The sequence below is a fragment of the Mesocricetus auratus genome, unplaced genomic scaffold, assembly GCF_017639785.1.
Source record: "Mesocricetus auratus isolate SY011 unplaced genomic scaffold, BCM_Maur_2.0 Super-Scaffold_100014, whole genome shotgun sequence".
Taxonomy (NCBI): domain Eukaryota; kingdom Metazoa; phylum Chordata; class Mammalia; order Rodentia; family Cricetidae; genus Mesocricetus; species Mesocricetus auratus.
The window spans coordinates 59,608,248-59,622,514 of record NW_024429197.1 but is presented as its reverse complement, the minus strand read 5'-3'; the positions used below and the strand labels follow the sequence as shown (position 1 = coordinate 59,622,514).

The 14,267-nt window shown below is 38.6% G+C and overlaps 1 long non-coding RNA gene across 1 annotated transcript; it reads left to right on the top strand.

Annotated features, from left to right (window-relative positions):
- The first annotated feature begins 252 nt into the window (after positions 1-252).
- LOC106022135 lies at positions 253-11,632 on the top strand. Its single transcript, XR_001197174.3, has 3 exons — positions 253-520; positions 2,204-2,462; positions 7,445-11,632. It is a non-coding gene; the product is annotated as an uncharacterized LOC106022135 (long non-coding RNA).
- The last annotated feature ends 2,635 nt before the right edge of the window (positions 11,633-14,267 follow it).

Genomic DNA, 14,267 nt, shown 5'->3' with positions numbered 1-14,267 from the left:
GCTCGGTGTCGGTGGGCTGCAGCGCTTCGGCTTCTTGAAAAGTGGGATCTGCGTGTGCGAGGGCGGCGCGGGAGGGCGGCAGCGCGCTCGGAGCCCGCGGGTCCCGCAGACGCCGGGGCGAGAGCCCGCAGGTGCGGCGGTGCGCGCGGGCGGGGCGGGGCGGGCTGGGCGGCTGCGGCGGGAGCGCCCGGGAGCCTGGGGCTCGCACTCCGCTTGCTCGCGCTCGCGCACAGGCGCTCGCACCCGGCCCTGCGCGCCGCCCGCGCTCACCTGCATTTCCTTAACGAGCCACTTGATGGCTGCGGCGGCGCGGCCGCTCCGGGCAGGACCGGCTGGGGGGTGCGGCGGGCTCCTGAGGCAACAGAGAACCGAGTCCCGGTAACCAGACCCGGCCTCGACCCCGGGCTGGGCGCTGAGAGCACCTGCCGGCAACCGGGTGCCGAGCAGCGTCGGGCCAGATGCGCGCTTCACCATGAGTCCGAGACTCTCCACTCTGGGTTTCCTTGAAGGGAGGCTGGCGGTAAGGGACGAGGGATGGGGGTCTGAAAGGTAGGGGACAGCGCTGTCGTTCACAGTCAGTCAGACGATGTGCTTCGGATACTGGATGTAGTTTGCAGTTTGGGTACTAGACAGTTTGACGGAGCTTGAGGGAGACAAGGGGCTCAGCCATGGTGCCTGTTATCAGAAGAAAACGTGTAGAAGAGTTGCTTGGAAGCAGCCTCTCTACTCCGGAGGGGACGCCCACAGGTATAGGAAGAAGAGGGGCCATCACTGCTTCCTTTATGGAAGCATAATGGTCTGTGCTTGTTGCACTTCAGGCTTGCGGGTCCGGGGAGATGAACTTATGCGTCCTCCCCTAGAAAGGTGGACGCGGGTACTGGGTCTACAAGGACAGAGTGGGCAGAATAGAATCAAGGTTCTCTTCGCTTTACCGTCATGTCTAAGCAGAACACAGCTCTAGACAACAAATGCTGTCTCCTGCTAGACAGAGAGCACATCACTACGTTGGTGCTTAAAATAAAGAGAAACAAAAATAAGTATCCCATTGGTAATAATCCCGACCCAGAGCACTGAGGGCATTCTCTGGCTAAAGGTATTGTGAGCATCGTGGTGGCAAACAAATAGTTGTAAGCCACTTCCACCCCAAAAGGCATACAGCTTTAGCAACATAAGTGACATTCCCAGGGAGTTTCCCTTTTCCTTCATGCCTGATGCAATTCTCTTCTAGTGTCTTTGGCTCTCCATTAGTGACCCATCCTCTACCAGGCTCCCTCTTCAGCCTCCCTCAAGCTACTGTGTGCACAAATCCAAAAAGTTTCACAGGTGCTGTCATTGTGTCTTAAAATCGCTTTTGAAAATGTCAGTATGTAAGACAAGTGACACACACTGTGTAAGAGTGTGCACGTGACATCTTTATGCAATTAAGCAGAGCACTTGCTTTTCTTATGTGTTGTCTGTCCAAGGTGGTGACTCATTCTGTCTCTCCTGTGTATCTTTCTGTCTCCGTTTCTGTCTGTGTCTCTCCATCTATGTCGTCCTCCCTTCCTCCCACCCTTCTTCCTTTCTTGACTCCTTCCCTCCATTCCTTTCTCCTCCTACTTTCCTTCTCGCCCTCTCTCCCTCCCTAGTTTCCTCCTCCTATCCCTGTGTCAGGCACCCTCTCTCTCTCCCCCCTCTCCTTTCCTCCTCCCAGCTTTTCTGCACAAATACACCCCAGTCGGTGCTGTCTCAGTTCCTTCCTGTTAGTGCTCAATAATGGTTTTGCATGAACTTTGTCAGGAAGCCTCTGACTACCAACAGGGAGTTGGAGATGATTGGTAAAAGGGATGCTGGGACTCAAGGATGCAGCTACGTTTCCTGTCATCACTAGCTCATTTCATATGCTACTCTCCTCAATGCCAAGTGGCAGCAGAAATGATTTCCTTTCTGCTATCCATAATATCTTTTTCCTACCCTTGGAAACATAATTAATAATAAAAGAAATAATGCGTTTTGAAGCCATGGGAAGAGGAGATGGGTGCTGATGTGATGTTAGCCACCTTCTCTGTTGCTGCTGCCGACAGTGTGGCCAATTTCCCCCTTCTACTGCTGCTTCTATTGGGTTAAGCAAAGCATTTGGCCCTTTTACTGTGTTCTCCTTCCATCTATCCCTTGACAATAGTTTGTGTATTTTAAATAAAGATTTCATTCTGCCAACCCGCAGGAAGCTTTTAACAAGATGCAGCTGAGCGTGTCGATATCTCACATCGTTTTACTGTTGTATGGGCTGCTCAGCTACTTGAGGCTCCTCACTACTTCAGACAAGCCCTGGCACCTTCCAGAGACAGTGTTCTCAGGCTTGATTTACACTCACTGTTGCAACCATCCTTTGGTGCCCTCTGGAAAAACATGGGACATTGCAAGTCAAGGAAGAGTGGGTGTTGAACTGAAGTCCCTTCCTGCTCCTTCCCTCCAAAAGCACAGTATGTGTTCACTGTGATTGGCTTCGTTTAATGTGTAGTGATTTTGTTACTGGACATTGTTTTGGAAACAGGATTGAGACTGGACTAAGGCTCTTATGATGATTGCATGAAGTATTAGGAGTCAAGGGAGTTCATATCCCTACCTGCCTGCTCCTCCTGCTATATTTACTAGGATTTAAAACTTCAATAAAAAGTCAGGTTTATATGTCTTTATAAAGCTGTAGCTCTATGTTTCCTGAAAAAAGAAGTATTTAAGTTGTCTGTCAATGAACTCTGCATTAAAGTAACCACATTGTGAAACTGAAGTCAACAAAACAGAGATGAGAAAAGGTGAAAGAGAGTTACCTGGAAAATGAGTCTTCAGAGATTACTTTAATACAACAGTGTCTCTTCATTTACTAAACATTAACTTTGTTTTGTGTTTAAGTGAATAATTGGTTTGAATAGCCTGCCATAAGTGGAATAAATCTGAATTTACATTTGGTTTGTGAATGTTGGAGTAAATACCACTTTCCTGCTTCAGTTTTTAAGTTGGGCTTAGCAAGGCATCAGTAGCAAATCTACAGCAATGATTTCCTGTTTTAATATTTTCTTTAAATATTTTAATAGCATCATGAGGAAACTTCTTAATTATACAGCACTCTGTATTGTACAATTTAGTAGAAGGGGAAAGAAAGCAAATAGGAGGATAGTGATAAAGCTGGCAACAACATGAAGCCTGCAGGAAGGAAGTGTGTGCTCTCAGAGGATCCCCTCTGCCTCCCCAATACACCCATCTCAGTCATCCAAGATTCCTTATGTGGTTAGTTTCTCCACAGGCTAAAACTGTCTGTATTCATCTTGACTACTTCAAGAGACCATATTGAGACGTCTTTTCTAATGGTACATTCTACAATTATTTCATTGTTAATTGCTGTTGCTAATATCTTACTGCTCCTAATTCATGTTATACTTTTAAAACTAGATGTGTATACCTAAAATTTAAGTACATATAAAATTTGGTAGACCCAGTATCCACAGGTTTATGGAGAATACTGGTATTAATTTACAGATTGTCATTGGTGTTTGCTTCAGCCTAAGAAATACTACACTGGATTAATGTTTGGTTAACTACAGCCTCTTCGCTAATGTGATGCTGATTGGAATAGAGTGCAAATGCAAACAATATTATGTTAATAATAGATCAGGAACTTATGTACTTAATGAGTCTTCGTACTTGTTACATATAGGACAAAGAAAACTCTCCACTCCTTGAGATTTTACTTTGTCAGTGAGAACAGAGTTCTGATATACCAAATGCATCTAATTTTCTTCAATTTTTAATTCATGGTTTGTCTTCAAGAAAACTGTATAGAGATCCCTGTCATACATGGAAAAATGACTCGCCTACACAATCATTTGAGTGAAGTAGTATGAATAAATAGTGTTACATTGATTATTATTATAGTCTCAATGTGTACATGAAGTGATACCATGGAAAGCATATTTAATCCCCATTTGCCCAAAATCTAAGAACTTGTAGCACCCTGGTTTCTTGTGTCCTCTTGGATTCTCTTTGGCAATGAGAAAAAGGGCAGCCATTCTCTAAGGCATTATGTAGCTCTTTTCTGGTAGTGTCTGTTTGCTCAGGAGTACAGTCTTAAAACCACCGCTCATAGCTCCACCATATATGCATTTCCATTGTCACATGTTCCTTCTGCTGTTCACAGGGGCTGGGATCACGCCCCTTGGAATCTATCATCCATTCCTTTAACCTGGTAGCCTTTCTGGAAAATATTCTTCTAAATTGAGACTCCCTTTTCCTTATGATACTTGGAATATCATATTTGTATTTTAATACAAAGTAGTAAAACATGATAATCAGTTTTCTAATTATTCCAAGTTTTTGCAAAAATACCAGCTACTGTGTACAGAAGACTAAAGGCATTAGCATTACTCCACCTGAGAGTAAATGTAACTCAATGTTAGAAGATACTAGTAGGTAAGATAATTTAGTTGTAAGCTGGAATGCACTAAGGAATGCATAGTAGGATCCAGGAAGACATTATTTCGCGGATTGTATGCAAGGTGTGTCCAAAAGAGATTAGTGTGTGTTGCAGTAGATCAAGTGAGGATCACACTTACTGCTGTGGGTTAGCAATCATCTATCTAGTCATGGCTTCATAAAGGCAAATATTCTTTCTGTGTGATTCCTTAAACTAAAGAGGTATTTTATTCTGTTTTTGGACATCAGAATTTTAATTTCAAGATTTAGACTCCAAGACACAAGACTTTAGGCCCAAGAAAATTCTCTGGTTTATAGAGTACTGAAATATCCAATTTTTCCCTGATGATCCATTTTAAAATCTTTCTCAGGGTTTCTTGGCTCCCATAATTGCAGAGTTGCCATGCACTTGGTTCTGTTTCTCGGTAGAACACTGAACAGTACATGGAAAATCTTTATCTAAATAATTAGAAAATGTTGATGTTGTACACAGAATTGTCATGTGTCTATCACTAAATGAGCCAAATGCATCAAAATTGTGAAAACATCCTATTCTTTATGAACACATATTTTCATATTTTTATCTCATTGCAAAATAAGAATGATGGATAATTTAAAACCTATTATTTATTATCTTTCTAAGCAAATGACTGTTTGTTAAACATTATGATTTTCATATGTTTCCATGCTGCTTCAGGAAAATTATATAGGACCGTTTCTTTATTTCTTAAATGTCCAAAATTATCATGTAAAAGTGAACTCAAGTTTGGCAGTGGTAACACATGCCTTTAATTCCAGCACTCAGGAGACACAGGCAGGGAGATAGATCCCTGTGAGCTTAAGGCAAGCCTGGTCTACAGGGCAAGTTCCAGGACAGGCTGCAGAGCTACACAGAGAAACCCACCCTATCTCAAAACGCCCCTCCCAAAAGAGAACTTAAATTGCTAGTACTAACTCTGTACTCACTGTTTCATGGGTATGTAATGGATTGAGGCTAGTAGCTCACAGAGACTGATGTGGCAAGCACAGGGCCTACAGAATTCTGCACCAGGCCCTCTGCATATGTGTTGTGACTATTAGCTTGGTGTTTTTGTGGGACTCCTAAGAGTGGGAGCAGTGTGTCTCCGACTCTTTTGCCTGCTCTTGAAACTCTTTTCCCACTATTGTGTTGACCTTTCTAACCTCCATGGGAAGGCTTTTGCTTTGTCTTATTATGTCTTGTTTTGTCCTATTTACCTTCTTCTCTCCTAGAGGCCTCCTCTTTTCTGATTGGCAACAGGAGGTGGGTGGATGGGGGGAGAGGGGAGATGGGGTGGGGAGCTGGGAAGAGTGCAGGGAGAGGAAACTGTACTGTCTGAGAGAATAATTTATTTTCAATAATAAAAAGGAGCCAAATGAGTGTGTTCTTCTGATCAAAACTTTCCAAAAGTATATAAATTAACACAGATAACATCAAATTATTAAATAATGTAGAAGAACAATTTTATAAGGAAAATTATCTGTTGATTTGAGCAAATGTTTTAACTTAAATGCAGTAATTTCTGTCAAATGCAAGACTGTATTTGGCTGTGCTTAGTAAAGGCATTATAGATTTTGGTTTTGATTCTAATTTTCAATTTTAATTGCCAAACAGGCATGATAATGGGTATACACAACACATGCATAGCTTGCTAATGTGAGCAGCATCCTAAGACTCAGATGGAAGAAGCTCGGGTCTGTGGTAGTGTGCATGCTCAGTGTGCCCGATGCCTCACTGCAAGCACAAAGGAAGTGCATATATAGATGAAAAATACGTTTATTTATTTCAGTTCTCAGAGAACTGAGTTTTCCTAGCTGGGTTGGGGCTCACAGACCACTTAAATACCAGAACTGAAACGTTCATTACAACGGCCTGTGTCTTGAGGCTCCTGTCTATGTTATTTGTCTGCTTCTCACTATTTGTGCCTATTCTGTCTTGGATTTGGGAACTTTTGAAATATTTGAAACAAAACTAGATATTTTGGGATGGTTAATGTTAAAATATAGGTGCAAAATGAAAAGCATTGTATTTTTCTATAAAAGTTAATTTTCTAATTTTAAAGTAATTCACATTTTGATATTCCACTTGAGTAAACTTGCATATTAATTATCTGTGAGAAACCATTTTGTGTTGGTCTCATACAATGTTTAGTTTCATTATACAGTATTTCAAGAAAGGAAATAATTTTATGATTTTAGCTACATTGTTTGTAAGTCTTTTCTATCACTGTAATTTATTCCTCAAGCTAATTTCTCCTCATAGGCAATTGTTTTCCTATGTCCACATGTTATTATTTCCCACTTTATCGACAAATAAAAAGAATAGAAATATCATAATAGCTTCTCCTGAAGAGTCTACTTTTTAGAAATTTCGTAGACTTGACCCCTGTTTCAGAGAAAGACAAAATATTTTTCAAGTCTTTGTTTTTGGCCTTTTGTTCATACATAATGCTATTGTAGCAGGGAAGTAACTTTGCATTAGCAAAGATTTCTATATACATTTGAAATTTTAAATTGTAAATTTTTAAAATAGGATCAAAAAGAGGGGTTATAAAAATAAAACAGACTGTCTTTTAGCTTTTGATATTTTATAGGTCATAAATTAACTGGAGCATTATATTTCATTTTGAAAATACATGTTGATATTAAAAATTGCAAATCTATGCATGTCTTTAAATAAGTTTTCCACATAGCTCAAGAGGTGTTGCAGCCCAACACCTTACCCTTCACCTCTGTTTCACAGGTGAAACTACTAAATCCACTGTGTAAAATGGTCAATTCTACATAATGAAAATGTAGTTTTATTTTCATATACTCCTTATTTTCATGATTCATAGAGTAATGTTAATGTTAAAGTGTCATATGTTCTTAATGTAAATCTATATACATATGTGTGTGTGTTTTATTTAAATTCATGTTTGTTTTTATTTGCATTACTATGTATTTTCTTAAACCTCTGTTCTTATGTTTCATTTAATAGGTATTATGATGGTACATTCTTAAACAAGTTTCAAATGAGATATTGAATGATCGACTGCTGTACTCAGAAGAGAAATAAGACAAGAAATATGACTTAAACAAGCAAACAAACATGTCTTCTAGAAAACATGAAAAGACCCACTTTGAGGGGCATCCTCTTCAGGGGTCCTCTCCAGACTCCCCGTGTTGCTCAGCACTGCAGTCCCGTGCTCCTTTCCACATGCTCCCTGCCGTCCAGTCCATGCCTGCACTGTTTCACAGTCGTTTATTGTGTTGCAAAAGGGACAGCTACAAATGCTGAAAGAGTGCAGAGACTCAGAGTCCGAGAGCAAGTGGGGGATGTGAGGGAAGCATAGAGATAAGATTTAAGACATTTATTAAAGGATGATCTCCGGAGCGACTACAATATATGGAGAAGCCAGAAAAGAGAGAAAACACTGTAGTGGAGTGTTGCTGAGGGAAATGACGCAGGGCCTCCTCACGGTTCCTTTGAAATGTTTGCCATTAGAACCAGAAATGTATTTTTCTTTCTTCTTTTTAAACCTTTCATTACTTTGGACATTCAAAACTCACTGTGTGAAGCTTGGAAGTGGGAAATGGGTGGCATGTACATGCATTTATAGGGGTTTGGGCTCTCATTTATATATAATTCCTAAGTTATTCTTACAGTGTACCGACTTGATTTTTTTATCCAGATATGACATATAAGTTTCAAGCGTATTACATACATTTTCATTTATAATTTCATGGATTGTGTTTCTAAATGATATTTTAGCTAAATTTCTGGTAATAAAATATAATACTTCAATTGAAAATTTACCTAAATGATATATTTCCAAATATTTCGTGATGTGTGTATTATGGGATTTTCAAAATGTAAGTGTTCAGACATAATTATCAAGATATCAAAAAACAAAGTGGGGTTTTGTGGCACTGCCATAAACCTGTGCAAACGTATTCATTTTTGTTCCATGATAGAAAAAGTTTTGAATCTGAACAAAGGCTAAATTATATTCTGACAATCAAATTGGTATTTTGGGCATTTTTATTTCCTAAAGTTTTACCTCAGTCTCACTTGTTGAGTCCCGTGAAAAACTTTGATGCCACACACCTAGGAAAACATTCGCTTGTGGGGCACCAGGCAGGCTGGCCTTCCTTAGTTGCCTTGCAGTTGTGATCCACAGCATCCGAAGCAGTGCAGCCCCTTTGTAGCCTTCTGTAGATTATGTGGACCAAACCTGTACATCTTTTGGTACAGCAGGAAGGAAGGCTCCACATTTTATAGGTTTAACCAAAACAAATATTTTGGGGGTTTGTTTTATATGAAATAGATAATGTTTATTTAGAAGATACCAGAACCTAAATCTCCAATGCTTGGACACAAACAATTCAGAAGTCTTAGAGCGTGTAATTAGATTTAAAGTGTAGCATTTAATAAAATTCATTGATAAATTTCAACCAACATCTTAACACAGATTGTTCAACAACATCTAGATGTGAACAACAGGAATAATTTCTGGACTTTTGAAAAGCCATAATTGTCAATGAAATATTAAATTAAGAAAATCCTTAGGGGCTTAGTAGTTAAAAAGCAATTACTGCTCTTCCAGAGTAGCTGTGTTCAACCCCTAACATCCACATGCTGTCTCACAACCATCTCTAACTCTAGTTCCAGTAAATCTAATGCCCTTTGCAGATGCCACATAAACCTACAATGTAGAAAACAATGTCAAAAGAAGTTCTCTAAAAATTCTGTAAATTTCTCTAAGCATGTTTTAATGGCATAACCAAATACAGGAAATTAAATATGTTAATAGCCGACCAATTGCATTGCTTGGGTCCTTGAAAATACAGATCAGTAACAAAATAGGTAACTGGAATAATATGAAAGAAATCTCACTTATATTGTGAGAATTCTTTCAGAAGCCTGGACTAGCAATTATTCTATCAAGGAAACTAGAAAAGGCCATGATGTGGTAGAGAGAAACAGCCTCCAGACCTCTAAGCAAGGTTTTCTGTAAGTGGTAACAAAGTTTCGTGAGCCAGAAAAACAAACACAATTTGTGGGCTTATATAGCAGAGTGTCCTTTTGGAGATTAGTAAAGTAAAACATATTTTAAAAATACCAGGATGAATGCAGGAGGTATTACCTTAAGAAATCTTCAAAAGTCAACAGAAAACAAGCCTAGGAGACAGTGTTTGTACCCCAAGATTAGGAGTGTTTGGAAGCAGTAGTATGAAGGGGAGATGAATAAAATGGAAAGGGCATTTAAACTGAGAAGGGAGAATTTTGTGAAGAGGAAGAAATAACACAAAGCCACTAAGGATTTATAAAAATGCCACAGGGAAACGTATATATTATGCTTTTATTTCACTTACAGATGGTATGTGATGAAGTTATGCCATTTGCGATAATACACCCACCACGACCCTAGACCATCTAACAATTGTTGATCAAGGGAAACCTCTCCTTGGACTCCTGGTCAAGGGAGTTCAAGAAATACCAAAATAATTTGTGCTAATGACTTTGTCCTTCACTGTCTCACAGAAATTGAATATAAGACCCTATTGCTGAAGATTCCACATCAGTGGCTATAGGACGGAGCTGACCTGAAAGCCTCTTCTTGGAGGACTAGCTCTTGTAGTATCTGAATGTTCTTTATAAGCTGCCAAGAGAAAAAGTAGCATTCCTATCCATCTATGTGGTCGAAGAAAAACAAGATATCCCTAAGTGTGAATAATGGCACTTATATATTGGGAGTCACGGATAGCTGCCTAATTGGGCTTAATGTCCACTCAATAAGTGAGAATTCATGTCTGATTCTCTAAAGCCATGTCTGGTGACATATGAAACCTAGAGAAGTTACGACTTTCAGTTTCCTAAATATTCTGAATATTTATCCTTATACCCAAAATGAGTGTAGCTCTCACCTCTCAACAGCAAAGCCTTTTGCACTGGAAAACATTACAGCAAGCAATGGCTGGTCGAGACTCAGAGAACAACACAGTAGGGTGCCTAACTCAATCTACATCTACAACAAAATCCTTCCACCTGAGGCTTAGAGAACAGGGCAGAAGGATGTAGCAGTCAGAGTGCCAGGAATCTGCTGTCAGGCAAGGGAAAGCTGAACCCATGAAATCTCAAAAATTATGATCGCTTAATCACAACTTTCACAACGACAATACCAGTTGACATGTCAACATGGATGAGGTATTCCTGTCAGATGAAGAGCTGTGACAACTAATGACTTACGAGGAAAGAGAATCAGTCTTCTATAAGGAAAGAGTCGCATAATTGGTTCTAAAATGTTATGCAGCTTTCAATACTAAATATATACACATAGGAGCAACACTAAATGGACTCAGCCGTGTGTGAGTGAGTGCGTGTGTATTTGTGCATGTATGCAGGTAAGGAGGTTATGATGAATGCAAGAGGGGAAGGCTGAGATGGAAGATGGAGTAGAAATTATGTAAATACAGTATTCATGATGTTCTCAAACTGAACCTTTCAAAGACAACATACTCTTGGGGAGAGGAACAAAACTGAAAACAGACTATACTATGAAAATACATTCTTCTGAGGAGGAGGGTGCCATAAAAAACTAAACAGATATAAATCAAGTTTAGGGAAACTGAGAAATGAGTAGCAGTTTATTTTATAATTAGGAAAATTCACTTGAAAGCTGGAGTCCTAATGCTGGGAATTACTATTGAATACCAAGTTGTAATTAATATGTGCCTATTTCTCAAAATAGTTTTACATTATTAAGTGCAGTAACCCAAACTCAGAAAGACAAATGCCATGTGTTTTCTCTCATATATAGATGGTAGACTTTTTAGATTTGTGTTTATATATATATGTGGGGATGATGTAAAAGCATAGATCATGAAGCTAGAATGGTGGAGCCATAGGAGGGTGAAAGTTTACAGATCACAGCAAGGAAACCCAGGTCAAAGAATGCATGAAAAGGGAAAGAAGAATATGTAATCGGGACACCTTCTGTGGGGGGAGGAGTATAAAAGGGCAGGGGCCAGAGGAGAGGATCCATAAAATCAAGCTATGTGTAGAAATGCAGTAATAAATTCCACTGATTTGCATTCTAGTAAACTGTAAAACGAACAGTATTTAATGACAGAAATGTACCCTTGCAACCATGTTAGTTAAGGTGCAATAAATGTGTTTCTGCAATCTGTGCCATGCACTTTATATTGATTTCGGTCCATGGAAAACTGTCTTTGCACACTTCTGAACCAAGAATATTAATTGCTTGTGGGTGGAGCTCAACTTCACCCTCCCCAACACTTGATAGGGTAAGAAAGAAACTGCTCAATCACTCAGGGATAAAAACATTGCGTCACTGAGAACAGCTGAAGACACAAACTATTTCCAACAGAGGATACTATTTTTATACAATATAAAACTGTCCATAATGGGGAAGAGAAGCCAGAAGTTCAGCTGTGATAATCTTATCCACTGAGAGGAAACTAAATTGGGAACTACAACTGACTGCCTCAACTTTCCCATTTGGTTTCTTCTGGATGTTTGCATGTCTCCTGTTGGATGACATCACCTCTAATGTATTTTTTTCTCTTTTCTTTTACTGGGAAAAGGAAGTGCCAAAGGGACACTCTATCCAGGTTTGGAAACCCCTGACTGCATCATCACAGCTTCTTTAGATTATTTCTGCTGAATGCTCCACTGCCTGATTGTATAATATTTTGTTGTCTATCTCTTCCTATTTACTCTTCTACTGTGGCTTTCTATGGATGGAATAAGCCCACTTATTCAAAACAAAAAGGAACGCTCTCATAGACCATACTCTGGAGCTTAGAGAAGAAAAAAACTTACACAATGGAGTTAAATGAATTAGTCAAAAACTTCTCTTATTTTAAGAGGGTTGCATAATACCTTAACCATGCTTCATTTTTACCTTAGTCCTAATTAAGTGAAAATTGGCAAATTAATATCTCATCTTGTTTGATTGTTTGAGAAGTTTTATAAGACTAAATTTTAAGGGGTCATATATTTTTCAACTATCTGCAAATATTCATACTTCAGTAAAACTTGGAAAGATTCACTCATTCATTACATTTCACATTACAAAACTGTTCCTACTCTGTAAAGGAACAAACTGATCAGAATAGTCCACAAGAAAATTAGTTCAAGACTGTTCAAATATGTGAGCTTTAAATGTTTTGTACAAGTACATTGATTTTCTAAGTTCACTTTAATGATTCAAAATTGTGCTTCAGTAAAATTCTTCAAAAATTAAATTATAATTTTCTAAGTAAATGGGAAGAATGAAATGACCCTTATTAACTATCCAATTTTTAAAAAATGAAAAGGGTAAAAATAATCTATTGTTATACTTTTCCACTTTCCCCATGAAGATGTAAATCTCTTTAGAAAGCCAATGCTGTAACATGAAATGGTTACATTTCTTTCTCTTTCTGTATGTTTTTCTGGAGTTTTTACTGGGAACAAGATGCTTTTCAAAGTAACAATTCTTCATGGTAAAGGAGTCTTGATACAAGGATCTGAATTTTCCTGTTACAAGTTGCCAGTTTCCTAAGTGGTTTTAGTGGTTTGCACATATTTTTTTCAAGAGAAAAGAGAGAGAAACCACCATAGACCCTCCAGGAGCCATCAGATTCAAGTGCCTTCCAGTCACCAGTAAACTCAGCTCTATAAACACAGATTTTACATTTTGGATTTTCTTTCCTTTTTAGTTTTTTTCATCATCTTAATGTTTACAAGCAAGTTTCATATATTAAAATGCCAAAGTAGTTAACCAAATAGTTTAAGACTGAATAATGTTCAGGAGTACCAATGTGTGGTCTGATGGCTCACATTGATGGCTTAGCAACTTGTTCTCATTTTACATGCTAGTCAGCAAAAGAAGGAGTCATCTGAGAGGTGAGGTGAGAATCTGGTCATGTGGTTGTCCATTTCTTACTTTCCAATCCCCTTCCCATTCCTCCTCTATTTAAAGATTATATAAGAATATATAAATATATATATATATATGTTTCCTTTAATGCAAATAAAATGTAGACAATAAATTTAGATTAACCAATCGATTTTTACATTGTTTGATGGTTCAATGAAGTGATTCTTAGTAAAACAGGTATTATTATATTGCAATACTGTAAAGATTGCACTCTGGAATAATTGTCTTTTGAAATATGTGTAAAAACTGAGGACAGGGGCTGATTCCAGAAAATTTAGCATTTCTCTGCTGAAAATTAAATTTGATGAATTCATTGCTGTTACATTTCAATAGCTCTTTTGAAAGAAGCTCACAAGGAGGCAATCTGAAACAAAAAGGAATGAATTTTTAAAAAAAAAGAAACTAACTCAGCCTCTATATAGAAAAAAAGCCTTTCCGTAGTTACAGCAATATATGTATTTTATTAATTTGTGTGCACACATGTAAGACGTGTTTATAAACTACATTAAGTATCTAAGAAAGCAAATCTAGAGAATAGTAATCATGCACAAGATGGAAGGACAGAGAAGTTCCTAGGTTACTAATCTGAATCCACAATACTGGATTTAATATATATTGATTGAAGTCAATTGTTGGATTTATTTTAGAGCAGACTTATGACTGGGAAATAAGAAAATACTAGAAAGAGAACATATTTAAAGAAAGCAGACTTTGGAGAAGAAATTAACTGGCTTGTGTTCTCCTGACTAACAGAGCAGAAACAACTATCATCCCAACATGCTAAGTCATCTACCTTGAGTTATCAAATTGTGAATTTGAGACTGTGATATGCTACTCCTCCCATGGGAAGCTGCCTGCAACTGACAGAATGAC